We start from the raw sequence: 14,875 nt of genomic DNA, 5'->3' as shown, positions 1-14,875 counted from the left end.
GATAAATTCATGGAGGATAGATCCATCAATGGCTATTAGCCAGGATGGGCAGGGATGGTGTCCCTAGCCTCTGTTTGCCAGAAGCTGGGAACGAGTGACAGAGAATCACTTGATGATTACCTGTTCTGTTCATTCCCTCTGGGGCACCTGGCATTGGCCACTGTCAGAAGACAGAATACTGGGCTAGATGGACCTTTGGTCTGACCCAGTATGGCCGTTTTTATGTTCTTATGCTTTGTCTCCACTAGGATTTTGAATCGAGAGGGCTAACTCAAGTTGTCTATCTTGCTGTAAAAACACACTTTTTTTGCAGTGATAATAAAGCCTTAATCATCAGATCAGCTGATTATGGGTGAACCCTGAGGTTTACATTATAGGGTTAACTACAACCAGTTGATGTGATGTTAAATACAGCATATCTCAGTCTACACTTCCTGCAAAGTCATGTTTAACATCCTGTTAGTTCACATGACTCCTCAACTCAAGGTCTTATTTTAACATGGCCTAATCTGAAGACCCAATCTAAAGGGGTGTCAGATACAATGGTGATGGGTGCCAATACAAGAACCCCAGCTAAATAGATCACCTACACTAGCTTTCTCCTCCACAAATTTCCCACTGTTGCTACCACTGAATGCTACTTTCCAAGTGCCATCACCATAAATGGGTTCAAATTGTGACACTGCACCCCATATTCTTCACAGTGATTTTATTATGATATGATTATGACAGTCATGATGTATTTTATGCAAGGTAAGTCATGTGAGATGTCATTGGAAAGGATATGATTTGCTAAATATTGTTATCCTATTGGTATGCATGTATCATTCTTGTATACAAAGTTATGAATATTGACTATGTATCTATTTCACATGTAGCTATTCCTGGGCAATGTCCACTAGGCAAAAGGCTCTGGCTGACTGGGAAGGGCCCATTCAAGTTAATGAGCCATTAGCGAGAACAATGGGACTTAGGAGAAGCGTATGTCTCACCTTGGGAGTCTTTCTGAGGATCCTTGGAGTAATGGCTGCTGTGACACTATAGGGACATGTGACAAGGTCACCTGGTGCTGGACTCCATCTTGGGATGTCAGTATTTTTCCACTGACTGGTGTGGGAACCAAGCTTTGAAACAAAGGGTTCCTGCCATATGCAAAAGCAATATATAAGGCAGGGGAGTGACATCACTGTGATTCTTCACTGACTCTCCCATCCAAGATGACTTGTGGAAACAGCTGAGAAACGAAGACTGAACTGGGGGAAGTGCTGGACCCAGGCGAAAGGGATTTTTAGCCTGTGAATGGAACACCTGGGGATTCCAAGCTGTAGGCAAGTGCAACTTGCCCCTTAAGAATCTGAAGCCTGCTTCTACCTTCACTTAGGGTGAGAATTTGCTATTCATATCCAATCTATGTAGTATACTAAGCTTAGTTTGCATTTTTGTTTATTTGCTAGGTAATCTGCTTTGGTCTGTTTGCTATCTCTTATAATCACTTCAAATCTCTCTTTTGTAGTTAATAAACTTGTTTTTGCTTTATCTAAAACCAGTGTGTGGGAGTCATAACTCGGGGCAGAAAGCTGTTGCATATTTGTCTCCACATTGAGGGAGGGGGCGAATTTCATGAGCTTACGCTGTACCGTTCCCTGTTCAGTGCAAGATGGTATAATTTGGGTATACACTCCAGACGGGGTATGTGCCCGAGTAGCTGGGAAGTACCCTAGCTGGAGTCTTCCCATGCAGGGGCTGGTCAGAACATCTGCATATAACTGCACCTGGGTGTGTCCCTACCTGTACACATGATGGTAAAAGGAAAGGCTTGGAAAGGGCTTGGCGGCTTGTCCCAGCAGTACAGTGTAAAAGGGAGCCCAGGCTGATGGGTCAGGGGAGCTCAGTGGTACCCCAGTTCCAGGTGGCACCCCGGGGGGGAACCTAGCACACAAATGAATTTGCATTTCCTCCTGTCTGCATAACATAGCCTCTTGAGAAAGGGATGCATGACATGCCCCACCCTCCATGGAATCCTGCACCAACTGGCTCCCATAACTACTTCTCCTCAGAGAGAAACTAAATGATGGTCTGGAAATCATCTATCTTGATTCATTTTATTCTGGGCTAGAGCAAAGCCAATAGACAGTGGGAGGACTCCACTAATAAAATATTTTTTCCAAAGCAGAGAATACCAGAAGATAACACAACAGCAAATTACTGCATATTTTAAACCCTTGTAGCTAAACATACAGTTTTGGGGCTACGCCAGGTATCTTGTGGTGCCAGTGAAAATGGGATACAGATGTTCCCTTGTTTGGATGGAGACACTGCAATAATTCATGCCTGCTACAAATTATATGACGCCTCGTGCTCACAAAAGAACACCTCTATCTTTTTGTCAGTAATGAGAAAATATATTCTAGCTGCCTATCTTAAGGAATACAATGCCTGTAAGGATTTGGAATCTGGAAAGTTGGTTCTTTCTTTTCCATAATGCTGTAGAAAGCACTGACTTCTAAAAGTATTAGTACCACGGTACAAAACAAATGGTGTGTTAAAGCCATCACTCAGAAATGCAAGTCAATTAGTGGCAGGGATAGGTGTAAATCAAGTTAAAATGTATGAGTAAAAAGATATGTCATGGCTCAAACCTACAGGACTGTGAGAGAATTTGCCATGAAAAAGCAATCTGCAGTGTCAGTGGGGCCACTACAGACTTCTTCTGTCTATAGCCATGCTGGTCAAGGATGTGAAGAGGTGAGATCCCTGACGGACACAGCTGTGCAGGCAAAAGCCAGGGCTGCCCAGAGGCGGGGGGCAAGTGGGGCAATTTGTCCCAGGCCCCAGAGGGGGCCCCATGAGAATATAGTATTCTATAGTATTGCAACTTTTTTTTATGGAAGGGGCCCCCAAAATTGCCTTGCCCCAGGCCCCCAGAATCCTTTGGGCAGCCCTGGCAAAAGCTTCTGGGGTAGGTGTAGCTATACCAACAAACGTGCACTTTTTGTGCATAGCTCATTTAGCTCAGGGGGAATGAAATAAGCTGTACTGGCAAACATGCAGCTTTGCTGGTCTAAGCTTTGTCCACACTAGGAGTGTTAGTATACCAGTATGGCTATACCGGCAAAGTATACCTGGAGTAGACCTGGCCTGAGACTAAGGCTCCTAAGTGCCTCAATCCCTTATACCAATTTGAATTTTTTACCTCTGGTCTTGCAACCATTCCTTTTGCAATGTACACACCATTATAGCCCCATTGGAGTCAGTGGGATTACTCAAGGCAGTAAAAGGCTCAAGAATCTGCCCCATCCAACTGAGGGGGAAATGTGAAACCTGTCAGGCATATGCTGAAAGGGGGTAAATTTCCCAGAGGGCTGAGGTCTGCCCTCCCTTTGCAGATGGAGAATGCACTTGCAAAACTGTCATCTGCAAATGGTATTCTGAGAGCAAGTCTGAGTACTTACACCTCTGACTTGCACTTTCCATCAGATTTCTGCCAGCAGAAATGCAACTGGATTTGCATCGACAATTCAATGGCAGGTCCAAGAATGCAGGGATAAGTCCGGCAAGGGCAAACGGCATCCCTAAAAGACAAGCCACCTCTTTGGAAATCTGGCCCCACGTCACTTAGCTTTCACTCTGGCTATAATTTTTTTCCTGTTTTTCTTGCAACATCTATATTTAAATAAAGGATTTTTAGCCTCTCAGTCCATCATCTCCTGGTGAAACCTTCACTGGAGCCAGAGTTAGTGCTGTGTGTTATCACCAATTTCATGGGACTTTGTGTGAAATTTTGTAATGTTTCCACTATTTTGTCCCCACCCTTTACATTTGACCTTTATTTGCAATTTTGACAACATGGCTTTGAACTTGCTGAGATTAGGGCAACTTGTAATGTATCAACATCAAAATTGTTACACTATGGCAAATCTCTAATTTACCCCAGTAATCAGTAGGATAAGTCACACTAATTGAGTCTCCATCATGCACCAGTGCATCACATCCACGCTAGTGAAAAAACAGAGACAGAGCCTATTTTTGTTCTGCAAGAATTCTCAAAACATGAATTTCCATGTGTTTCCAATGTGGAAAGTAGAGTTACTTTAATTTGCAAATGAGACTGTATATGCTCAAAAAATTGCCAATTTCCAATAAAAATAGTGCCTATTTTTTGCTCTGAAAATATAGACCCTTTTGAAAATTGTCCCATCAGATTTGGAATAGGATGGAGGTATGTGTGTGGGGGGGGAGGGGTGCCATGAATTTCAATTCATTTTTCATTTCTCTAGGAGTATGTCACACACCTTTAGTCACAATGCTGCATTTTCTATTGTCACATTAATTTTCACAGCAACAGACTGATATAAACACTGTGACTGCAGTGCAGAATCAAGCAAGAGAAACTGGATTGATTTGGAGGCATAAATATCTTCAATGATACTGAGGGGAATACAGAAAACAACCAGCCAAGAAATTGCTTTTTGTATAAATGTTATCTTTTTACAAGTGTGCTCCAGTGTGAACGTCCAGGAGCAACAGGGAAACCAGTGACCTCTTAATCCATTTATCAAGCTGATTGTTGCTCCTGTTCCAGTGAGGCAATACCACAATGAATACAGGAGGAAGAAACTCAGTCTGCATTCAGAAAGTTTTATGAAATACAGGGGCCCAATCATGCACGATCTGCACAAAGGGAACTCCTACGGATTTCAGTGCGAGTTCTGTGCATGTAAGAATTACAATACCAGGCTCAAAAAAAATGATGTATTTATGACAAAAGATCAGCACGCACCCATTGAACCAGATCCTCCAGTGCTACAAAGCCACATGAAGATTCCTTTTGTGAAGGGGAATCCTTCAGTGGCATAGAGCCAACAGAATAGCTCCTACACCTGTTCCCTTCCAGTTCCGGTGCAGTGAGCTTGTCCTGGAAAAAAGTGGGTACGGCCAGACATCCCTGTATCCTAGAGATCCTTGGTGGGTCATCCATGCTTTTGTCACCTCCAGATTGGATTATTATAGTGTGTTGCTACATGGCTGCCATAACTCAAGACCATCTGGAACCTTCAGCTAGTGCAGAATGAGGTGGCTCTCTTGCGAAGCAACGTGTTTCCCAGTCTCCCTACTAGCAGCGTTTCCTGCAGGGAGCACATTACACCGGAGCTCTATGATCTGCACTGTCAACCCAATGATATCTGAATGAAATTGAAACTGTTATCTTTATCTCATAAAACATTATATGATTAAGGCCCCGCCTGTTTCAGTGACCACCTCTCCACTTGGCTCAGGAACTGAATTCCTTCTTTGGCCCACCAGTGCCCAGGTTTCTGGATTTTTCAATGCATGCTGCAAAGCTCATCTCTGCGACCAGTTGTTTTCAGAGGAAGGACTGAGAGTGGCACTGGTTCATGGAGATGATGTTTTGTAATACATTTGGTTAGAGATAGTTGAAATGCGTAAATAATGGAAGTGGGAAGTGTTCCATGAACCAAGTGCTGGGTAATAACATGAGAGGACACCCTGTTTCTAAAACTTAACTGGCTATTAATAGAACGGTTTGCAGAGATGTTGCAATTGCGGCTAGCACTTCAACCATGTGCAAAGAGTCCTGGTGCCTCCTCCAAACTCTTCCTTCCTGCAACCTGTGCTTCTCCCAACAAGTTCCATGCAGATTGCTCCATGAGGGACTATCACACCGTCTGAACAGATTTTGCTAATAAAGGTGAGTTGTGTATCCATATGTATGCTACATTTCTCACATTTTTCCCACTCATTGCTGGAACTGCATAGTGTTTTGTAAAACTTGTTCTTCTGAGGCTGAGCCTGCAGTTCCCAGTTGATAAGGCCAAGCTTCTGACAACAAATGCCCTGAGTGGAAAATCACTTATACAAATTTATTTATACTATATGAATGGCTTGCAGTAGCCAGAGCTTTTAAAACAAGAACAGATAATGGCATCTTCATAATGGTGTGTACATTGCCTGACACTGGACTGGACTGGATATGAAAAATCACTCATAGCCAGACCTGCAAACACAAATCCACAATTTTTGAAGAGTAGGATTCAACTGAAGTTCTTAAGCCCTATTTTATTTTATAAAGATCCACTAAAATTTTCAGTTTGAGCACATTATTTTTTTAACAAAAGAGCACGATACAGCCCAATATATCAGTCTGAAGCAAAGTGATTTGTGTCATGAATACTAATATGCATTTGACGGCATCACATAAATTCAACACATTTTGAGGAACATTAGCAAGAGTTGTAGCTACCGTACTTAAGAATTTTTTTTTTCAGTTACAGACAAAAGGAATCTAGCAAGAGTCTATAATTGTATTCTAAACAAATATGGCTCTGGTAATGGTAAAGCTTATGTGTGCCATGCTACACCTGTGACTAGTGCACATTATTGATTTTGTCTACATTAATCACCCTAAAGCTATAGGAAACACAAGCTGACACTATATAGATCTGATTTCCACATTAATTTGTTGTTCATTAGAAAGATTTTCTCTTTCTTATTTGCCGCACCCCTGGTGCTGCACGTTCATTAGGGGAATGGAATGTATTCCAAATATTTCCTAGCACGGGCAGGGCAGATGGCTAAAAGTAATGTTGCAAATTCCTTTGGAAAAGAAAATAAAACAAAACACCAAAACCAGAGACATCAGTTCTCCTAATGCTGATGTGTTTCACATTTTTATGTCCCTCTGGATATAAGACATTTTATGTCAGGGTTATGTGAAGGGCTGTATATTGATGGGTGTGTATCACATTTAGGGTGACCATATAAGACTAGGCCCCAAATATCAGGCTATAAAATCAGGACATTTGGTCACCCTAATCACATTACAAATGTGATGCTTGTGTGGCTACTTTTTTTTCCCCCGCCAAACACTGGGGTAGAGCGTCAGGTGAAGTTATGCACCAGCCAGAGTCATCCCCAGGCTGAATTCTGTCTGTCCCAGTTGGAAATTCTCCAGGGAGCAACCAGCCTACCTGCTGCACTACCATAAAAGAGACATTAGGTGGTGGGGAATGCAGGAGCCATGGCCCCAAATCCTTTCAGGCACCAAATGCCCCCTAAGGTCCTGGGTGGTAGCAGAGACTATGCTTCCCATTGGTGTTCTAGCCAGCTTTACACAGAGCAAGAGAGGGAGTACAAGTTCCTTATGTCCTCCTCCCCCACTGTGTAGGTACTGGCCCTATGGAAGAAGAGGTATCCTGCACAGGTCTAAATGTTCAGATAATGGCAGAGTAAGTAGCCACGAGTGTGTTTCCTTCTTGACTCCTCTGTAGAATCAAGAAAGTGAAATGGAATGGAAAATTCAGCTCTTAGATCCACTTGAAGGATCTCAGCATTGACTCTCTGCTCTCCCTTCATGCTCACTTCTCCTGTTGTCACAGAGAGCAGACGGGAGAGCAGAATATCAGAGTCAAGATCTATCAGGCAGATCTGCAAGCCCTAAACGTGGGTAACAAAACAAAACAAGTTTCAGAGGGGGACTCCTCATTGTTTTTGCTAATACAGACTAACACAGCTACCCCTCTGAAGTCACTACAAAAAATAATTTCCCCTCTGTTGATACTCACCCCTTCTTGTCAGCTGTTGGAAATGGGCCACATCCACCCTAACTGAATTAGCCTCATTAGCACTGACCCCCCACTCGATAAAGCAACTCCCATCTTTTCATGTGCTGTGTATTTATACCTGCCTACTGTATTTTCCACTCACTGCATCTGATGAAGTGGGTTATAGCCCACGAAAGCTTAAGCCCAAATAAATCTGTTAGTCTCTAAGGTGCCACAAGGACTCCTTGTTGTCTTCCCAAAGGCATCCACTGCTCATGCTTGGAATGGTCTCTATCTTTCCACGAGCCCCTTGACCTTCAGGTCTTTCCTCAAACCAACACTCTTGCAATGAAGCCTTGTAAAAAGGACCCACTGCTGGATTCTTATATCAATTCTGCTCACACTAGCACAACATGTCAGACACAAAGAGTCTGAACTGAGTGTCTGCGTCTGTACTCTAAGCTCCTTCGCAGCCACCGTGGCTTCATATTTGTTTTCAAAATGCTTAAGCACAGCAGTGATGATGAGTCATAAATAAAAAAGAGAGTAGGGTTGCCAACCCTCCAGGATTGTCCTGGAGTCTCTGGGAATTAGAGATCAATCTTTAATTACAGATTATGTCATGTGATGAAGCCTCCAGGAATACGTCCAACCACAACTGGCAAACCTAAAAGAGACAGGGGCTCAGATAGAACCCTAGATCTGAACTGAGGAAAGTTCCTCCTTGGCATCTCTTAGCCACTGCTGAAAACAATTCTCTCATGGGTGTGGACAGAGTCAGTCAAGATCAACAAGTACTGCAGCGCAACATGCTAGAAACCTGGCAGAAGAAAGAAATGTGTTTGACCCCATCTACACCAGTGCGTCACCCAGTTCCAGCACACAGGGAAGGGCTTGGAAAAAGCTGTTTTTGACACCTGTTGCAAAACCCAGGAGGATTTCTAGTGCAGACACACCCTTGGGGTTTAATTTTCAAAAGGGATGAAGCCCAGCTTTTCTTTCTGCAGGCATAGTTTGCAGTGTTCAAATATGTGAGTGCAAACTGTGGGACTTGTGCCTCTAGCTATACACAATCAAGTGTTAGAACACAACTTTGATCCAGCAATTCAATGGTGGGCTCAGATTTTGTAGGCACAAATTGCTCTTCAATTCAGAAAAACATTTAAGCATGTACTCAGCTTTAAGTCCCTGCTTAAGTCTCATTGACTTAATTTCATGGGGCCTGATCTTTCTTTATATTGTCTTCAATTTTTTGTAAAGTAACATGTATGTTGCCTTCAGTAGGACTTAAGTCCATGCTAAAATGCTTTGATGAATTGGGGGCCCCAAAGAAGACGTGAATCCTTTGAAAATTTGACCCTCACTATCCACTGTTAGGCTACTTAATGGACCAAAGCATGAGATCAACCTTGTAATAGATTAGTACTTATGTGGGACCATCGTGTTCCTCATTGGAGAGCTGACTTTCGCTGTTCTATGGCTGAGAATAGCTAACACTAATCCTTGTTAATACCCCCTAGAACTGTCTAGCAAACAGTGTTTCAGCTGAGGTTTAGAACCCTGTCTAAGCCATACACAGACACATATTTTTCAGTGCCGAGTTTTAAACTACTTACCATCAGCTGGCCAAGAGTCTTCAGAGATGAACAGTGGGGATAATTCCATTATCAAGATTTCTTTTTAATTTGTTTTTACTGAAATGTTGAAAATGTATTTTATTCACAATTATAATGGATTGGAATGAAGTTTACTCAGGGTAATTTACAGCACAGCCTACATATGTATAAAATATTATCACAGTCATATTTTAATTAAAATCTGTTAAGATGATACCCTCCCCCCAAAAAAACCTGAACCAAGATTAAGTTTCTAATTGTTTTAACAGTGAGATTCAGTTCAGTGAACACAGGGCATATTAGTTTCCTTGGAAACACTAGCAATGTATTAGCTGCATAAAATCTACAATAAAAGATTTGGAAAGTAAAGCCTCTAGGTCTTAACTGATATTATAACTCTTTTCATTTTAAAAACCAGATTGATGTGTGGCCCCTGGGAAGGAGTCATTTTGGTGTGTTCTGTTAAGCCTTAAAATTAATCAGTTAACAAATGACCAAAATCATTAAGAAAAGAATCTAAAATGGAAAACAAAAGCCCTCTGCCAACCCAATATTCCTGATTCATAAGGTTTATTTCACTGGTGCAAGCACGGCAGAGCTCAGGCAAAACTCCCAATGACTCCAGCAAGAGCTATAGAAATCTGGCTCTTTGTGTTTTAACATATATTTTATTACTATTATTTATTATTTAACACACATGGTACTATACGCCAGAACCTCAGCTGGTGTAACTTGGTGTCGCTTCATTTACACCAACTGATGACATGGCTCCATAAATTAGTCATAGGCATATAACACCATATGTTTTCATGACATAAGTTTTGGGAGATGTAGTCCAGCCACAGAATTTGGCGCAATGAGGAGAATAGTGGCATGAGGTGCCTGAACTACAACTCCCATGAGGCAATGTGGCAGCTCAAATGGACACACATCAGTATCAACGTGAACCAAAATGAAATATTTTGTTTCAATTCTCCTGATGGAAAATCAGAACATTTCCGGAAAAATCAAAATTTTCTGTGGGAAAAGTTCTATTTTATGGAAACAGCCTTTTCTATCGAAAAAACATTTTGACAGAATTCCTGATCAGCACAGCACAACACCACTTATGCTGAAACAATCTACAATATTTTAATATGTGTGATTCACTCTGAGCAGAAAATGTGAGGCTATATAGTAACGAAGGACCAAAATATTGCAGAATCGTGTTTTTAAATTAAGCAAAAAACACTGTAGATAAATTAACAAATGTATGATTTTAAATATCAGAGCACAAAGTAGATGGCTGGGTTTTAACATGTAAGACTAATAACTCAGTTAAAATCATTTTAGCAGCTGCTGAGTAAATACATTTACAGAGAACATCTATATGGATGAGTTTGTATTTTGGGATTCCCACTCCCAATCCCCCGCTCCCTTTTTTCCCTTTCCCTTTTGTGTTGAAGCTTCCAAGTTAACAGGTTTATTAGGTAATGATGACGATGTCAAATGTGCAGCTATGCAATCAACAAAGCCTCTAGACTGTAACATATACATATAAATTGAGCAAATTGAGTGCAAGTTCAGCAGCTCATCCGCAAACAATAGGCCTTTCTAAAGCAATAGGTCTATTCAACTACGTGCTTGGCTGATTGCCACCAAAAGCTGTGACCAGTCATGCACAGTCCAGGAGTCTGAAACACTCACAGACAGACACACACACACACAATCCCCAAGAAGACTTTTCTTTTCCTTGTGCTCTTTAGTGATTTCTATCTGCTGCAACCAGATCACTTCCATTGCACTTTTCCCTAGTGAGCAGTAACCAGACCAGCTCTTCTATAGAAAGAGATTCCTAATGCATGCAGTTAAAAGCATCAGGAAGGTGGAATTGAGGAGGGTATGAAATAATAGGAGACTAAAGAAAAACAGGGTTCGGGGTATAATTTTGTTCCAGTTGAAGCCTCTAAGGCAGTGGTTATCAAACGTTTGTACTGGTGACCCCTTTCACATAGCTAGCCTCCGAGTGTGACCCCCTTTATAAATTAAAAACACTTTTAAAATATATTTAACACCATTATAAATGCTGGATGCAAAGCTGGGGTTGAGGTGGAGGCTGACAGCTTGCGACCCCCCATGTAATAACCTTGTGACCCCCTGAGAGGAACCTTGCCATTGACTTTTTGGGAGCAGAATCAGGCCCCGCGTGACAAATGTGAAAAGGGATCTTTTGAATTTATTGGAGGGGTTAGTACACACCTTCTGCACCCAGTTACACAGAGGTGCCAAGACTGAGTTGTGTTTAAACTAGTGGCATACACAAGGATCTGTTACCAAAAGCTTTTCCCATTTAATAAGATGGTAAATAACAATGCAGTGGTCACTAAGAGCTGCTGTTATTTGGTAATCTCTGTAAAGTGCTAAGTATGTGTGAAGTGTCAATAATCAGTGCCGAGAATGTCTGAAACTTCTGGTTTTTTAAAAATAAGGGCCATATCCTCTGCAGGTGTAAATCAGTTCAGCACCACTGAAGACAATAGATTTGCCAATTTGCCCATGTGAGGAGACGTCACGTATAAACAGTGCTGTATTTGATTTAAAGTTTTGTGTTTTATGACTCACAACATATCCTTCAAAATGAGCATAGTTACAACTAGAAATAAGCACTGCCCTTGATGGGAAGCACTTGCGAGATTGGGGTCCCTTGTGGCATAGTAAAATATAAGCCTGGATGTGCTTCTGTATCAGGCTGTTTGCTTGTGTGTAGATTTCTTGGGGAAGCTGATGTGTGCACACACAGAGATGTATGAGTAACTTGACACAGGTGAATAGTGCTATTAAAGCAGCTCTATTCACATCTGTAAAGTTACTCCCTGGCATAAGTCTTGCAGGATCAGAGCCTATATGGTGACATACTTGTGGTATTATGTCCTATTATTATTTATTGATAATATTAAAATGATACCATATAATTAAACGTTATGGGCTTTGTTCTAGCAGGTTCTGATCACTCATGACTCAGGATCAGACCCTACTAGAATCACACACAGAAATCCGACATATTACAAACCCTTTGTCTAGGCTTTAATTGAGATGAATTTATCTGGAAAATAGCATTTTTCCTTTCTTTGTGAGTACAGCATGTTTACTTCTCCCTTCCCTATTGGAACATGGATAGGTGTATTTTAAATATTCTGAAGCTACCAAATAACAGGAAGAATTAATTTCTTTAAAAAAAAAAACCAAGAAGACCGATCTGTTTAAATTGAACTTCATCCGTGGCAAGAAGCAGTGATGGCTTTTAGGAACGTGTTTCCATTGCTTCGTAGACAGAGACACTGGTGCAGCTTTTGCAGGGAGGCAGAACAAGTGGGGGGGGGGGCTGTCTCTTTAATGCGTCTAGTTCAGGGAGAAGAAGCTGTTTATTCCTTTGTGATAGCAGTGGGTCAAACTGAGGTTAGCAGCCCCTTTTTACAACAGCCTCTGATTGGAAAGGTAATGAATTGTGTCTGTGTGCGCAGACACCCCCTCCCCCTTACTTCCAACACGTGGATTTAAAACCCCACATGGACAGATGGGTCCTTCCTTCTCTGTGCTGATTAGCTCCCTTGCAACCAGTGGAAACTTCCACTTGTAGGAACTCAACTTTTGATTGGCTGAGTGGTGGTGTCATTTACATGTAGAGACAGAGAAACTCCTGTCTGTGAGTGACATCAAACCAAGTCTGAAACCCACCTCTTGGGGGTCTGGAGAGGTTTAAAGCAGCAGAGCGCTCTGATCAGAGCTTCTCCTCTAAGCTGCAGTAGATAGTCATGACTGTACACGGTTATAGTTTTAAATATTTTGTATATTTCCATAGATAGAGAAAAACTGCATATTCCTGGCCACAAGTTCAAGCTGTTTTATCAAGGATAGAGTGAAAAGATTATGTATATTGAAATAGATGGAGAACACACAATACATATTCAAAACCATCAAATCTCACTTATTTTCAATGGTAGCATTAACTCCCTTCGGAGGGACATTTTTGGAGAGTCTTGAAATATTTGATTATCCTCTAGCAACTGAAATACAAATAAACTGCATTTGCTCTAATTTATTTATTTTTTGCCTGTGGGTGCAAAGCAAGGACTTGCCATTTAAAAGAGAGGGCAAGCATCAAACTTGGGTCTGGGCTCTACACAAAACGTGTACCCTGTAATTCTCCGTATTTGAGAGAAGGGATGCACGCACATACCTATCTGTCTCCCTGCAAACCACAGAGCATTTGTGAGTGGCAGTAACTGAGGTAGCTAAAACAGTGTTTGCCCCCGCTAGGGTATGTCTTCATTGCAGTTAACTCATGTGATCCGCAACCAGGTCTGAGCATACCATGTAGCTTGTCCACAGGTGTGAGCAGCCACCCCATTGCAAAGCCCTGCCTCAATTACTGTGTCCTCAGTGGCGTGGCTCCCTTGTGTGTGTCGCTAGGACTTCTGGGGGCATATCCCATGGTTCTTTGTGCTGTAGTAAGCTCTTTGAGTCTTTCACAGTGAATTGTAGAAGTTGTCTGTCCTCCTGGGCACACGGAGGGAATTGTGGGAAGGCACTGCAGAACTGTCAGCACTGGATGATTTATCTTTTATCCTCACTGCAAAAATGTGTGGCTTATCAGCCCAGTGAAAGAGGCACCTGGGCTCCAACCCAGGGGCGGGCAAACTTTTTGGCCTGAGGGCTGCATTGGGTTTCCAAAATTGTATGGAGGGCTGGTTAGTGGAGGCTGTGCCTCCCCAAACAGCCAGGTGTGGCCCGGCCCTGGCCCCTATCTGACCCCTCCTGCTTCTCGCCCCCTGACAGCCCGCTGCCCCATCCAACCCCCCCATTCCCTGTCCCGACTGCCCCCCGCCACCCCATCCAACCCCTCCTCTCATTCCTGACTGCCCCCCCAGACCCCTGCCCCCATTCAACCGCCCTGACCCCTATCCACACCCCCGCCCCCTGACCACCACCCCGAACTCCCCTGCCCTCTATCCAACCCACCCTGCTCCCTGCCCCCTTAGTGTGCTGCCTGGAGCACCAGCGGCTGGCGGCGCTACAGGCACGCCGCCCAGAGCACCAGGAGAGGCTGCTGCGACGCCACCGCACAGCACAGAGCACCGGGTCAGGCCAGCGCTCTGCAGCCCCACCGCCCAGAACATTGTGCCAGCAGCACAGTGATCTGGGGCTGCGGGGGCGGGGCCCGGGGCTAGCCTCCCAGGGCAGGAAGGTCCCACAGGCCGGATGTGGTTTGCCCACCTCTGCTCTAACCCATACCCCCAGCTACCTCAGGTTGAAACCACAACTGAATTTGGGTCAGAGGGTTTTTTGTATGGACAGGACGATGGTTCGGGACAACAGCTGGATTAGAGCCTGGCTAACTCTGCAGTGAAGATCTACCCCCAGAGTAGAGGTGTTGCAGCAGTGGAGATTTGGACTGACTCCATGCAACTTACCTTAATATAGAAGCCCTTTCTTAACGTTTGGATTGGGGTTTCCTTTGAGATCAAAGAAAGAATAAGGTCTCCCTGAGAGAGACGAGAGTGTGCCTTTCATTTTGTAAGAGCCTCCATTTAAAATCCACTCATAGCTTCGTCCCTCACCAGGCAGACAGCTATAGACTTCTTGAGGCAAATCCTCAGCTGGTGAAAACTGTCAGAGCTCCAAAATGGATTTCTGTAGAGCACTGATAATTCACCCCAG

This window comes from Mauremys reevesii, linkage group 13 (genome assembly GCF_016161935.1).
Source record: "Mauremys reevesii isolate NIE-2019 linkage group 13, ASM1616193v1, whole genome shotgun sequence".
Classification (NCBI taxonomy): domain Eukaryota; kingdom Metazoa; phylum Chordata; order Testudines; family Geoemydidae; genus Mauremys; species Mauremys reevesii.
Note: the sequence above shows the minus strand (reverse complement) of the source record.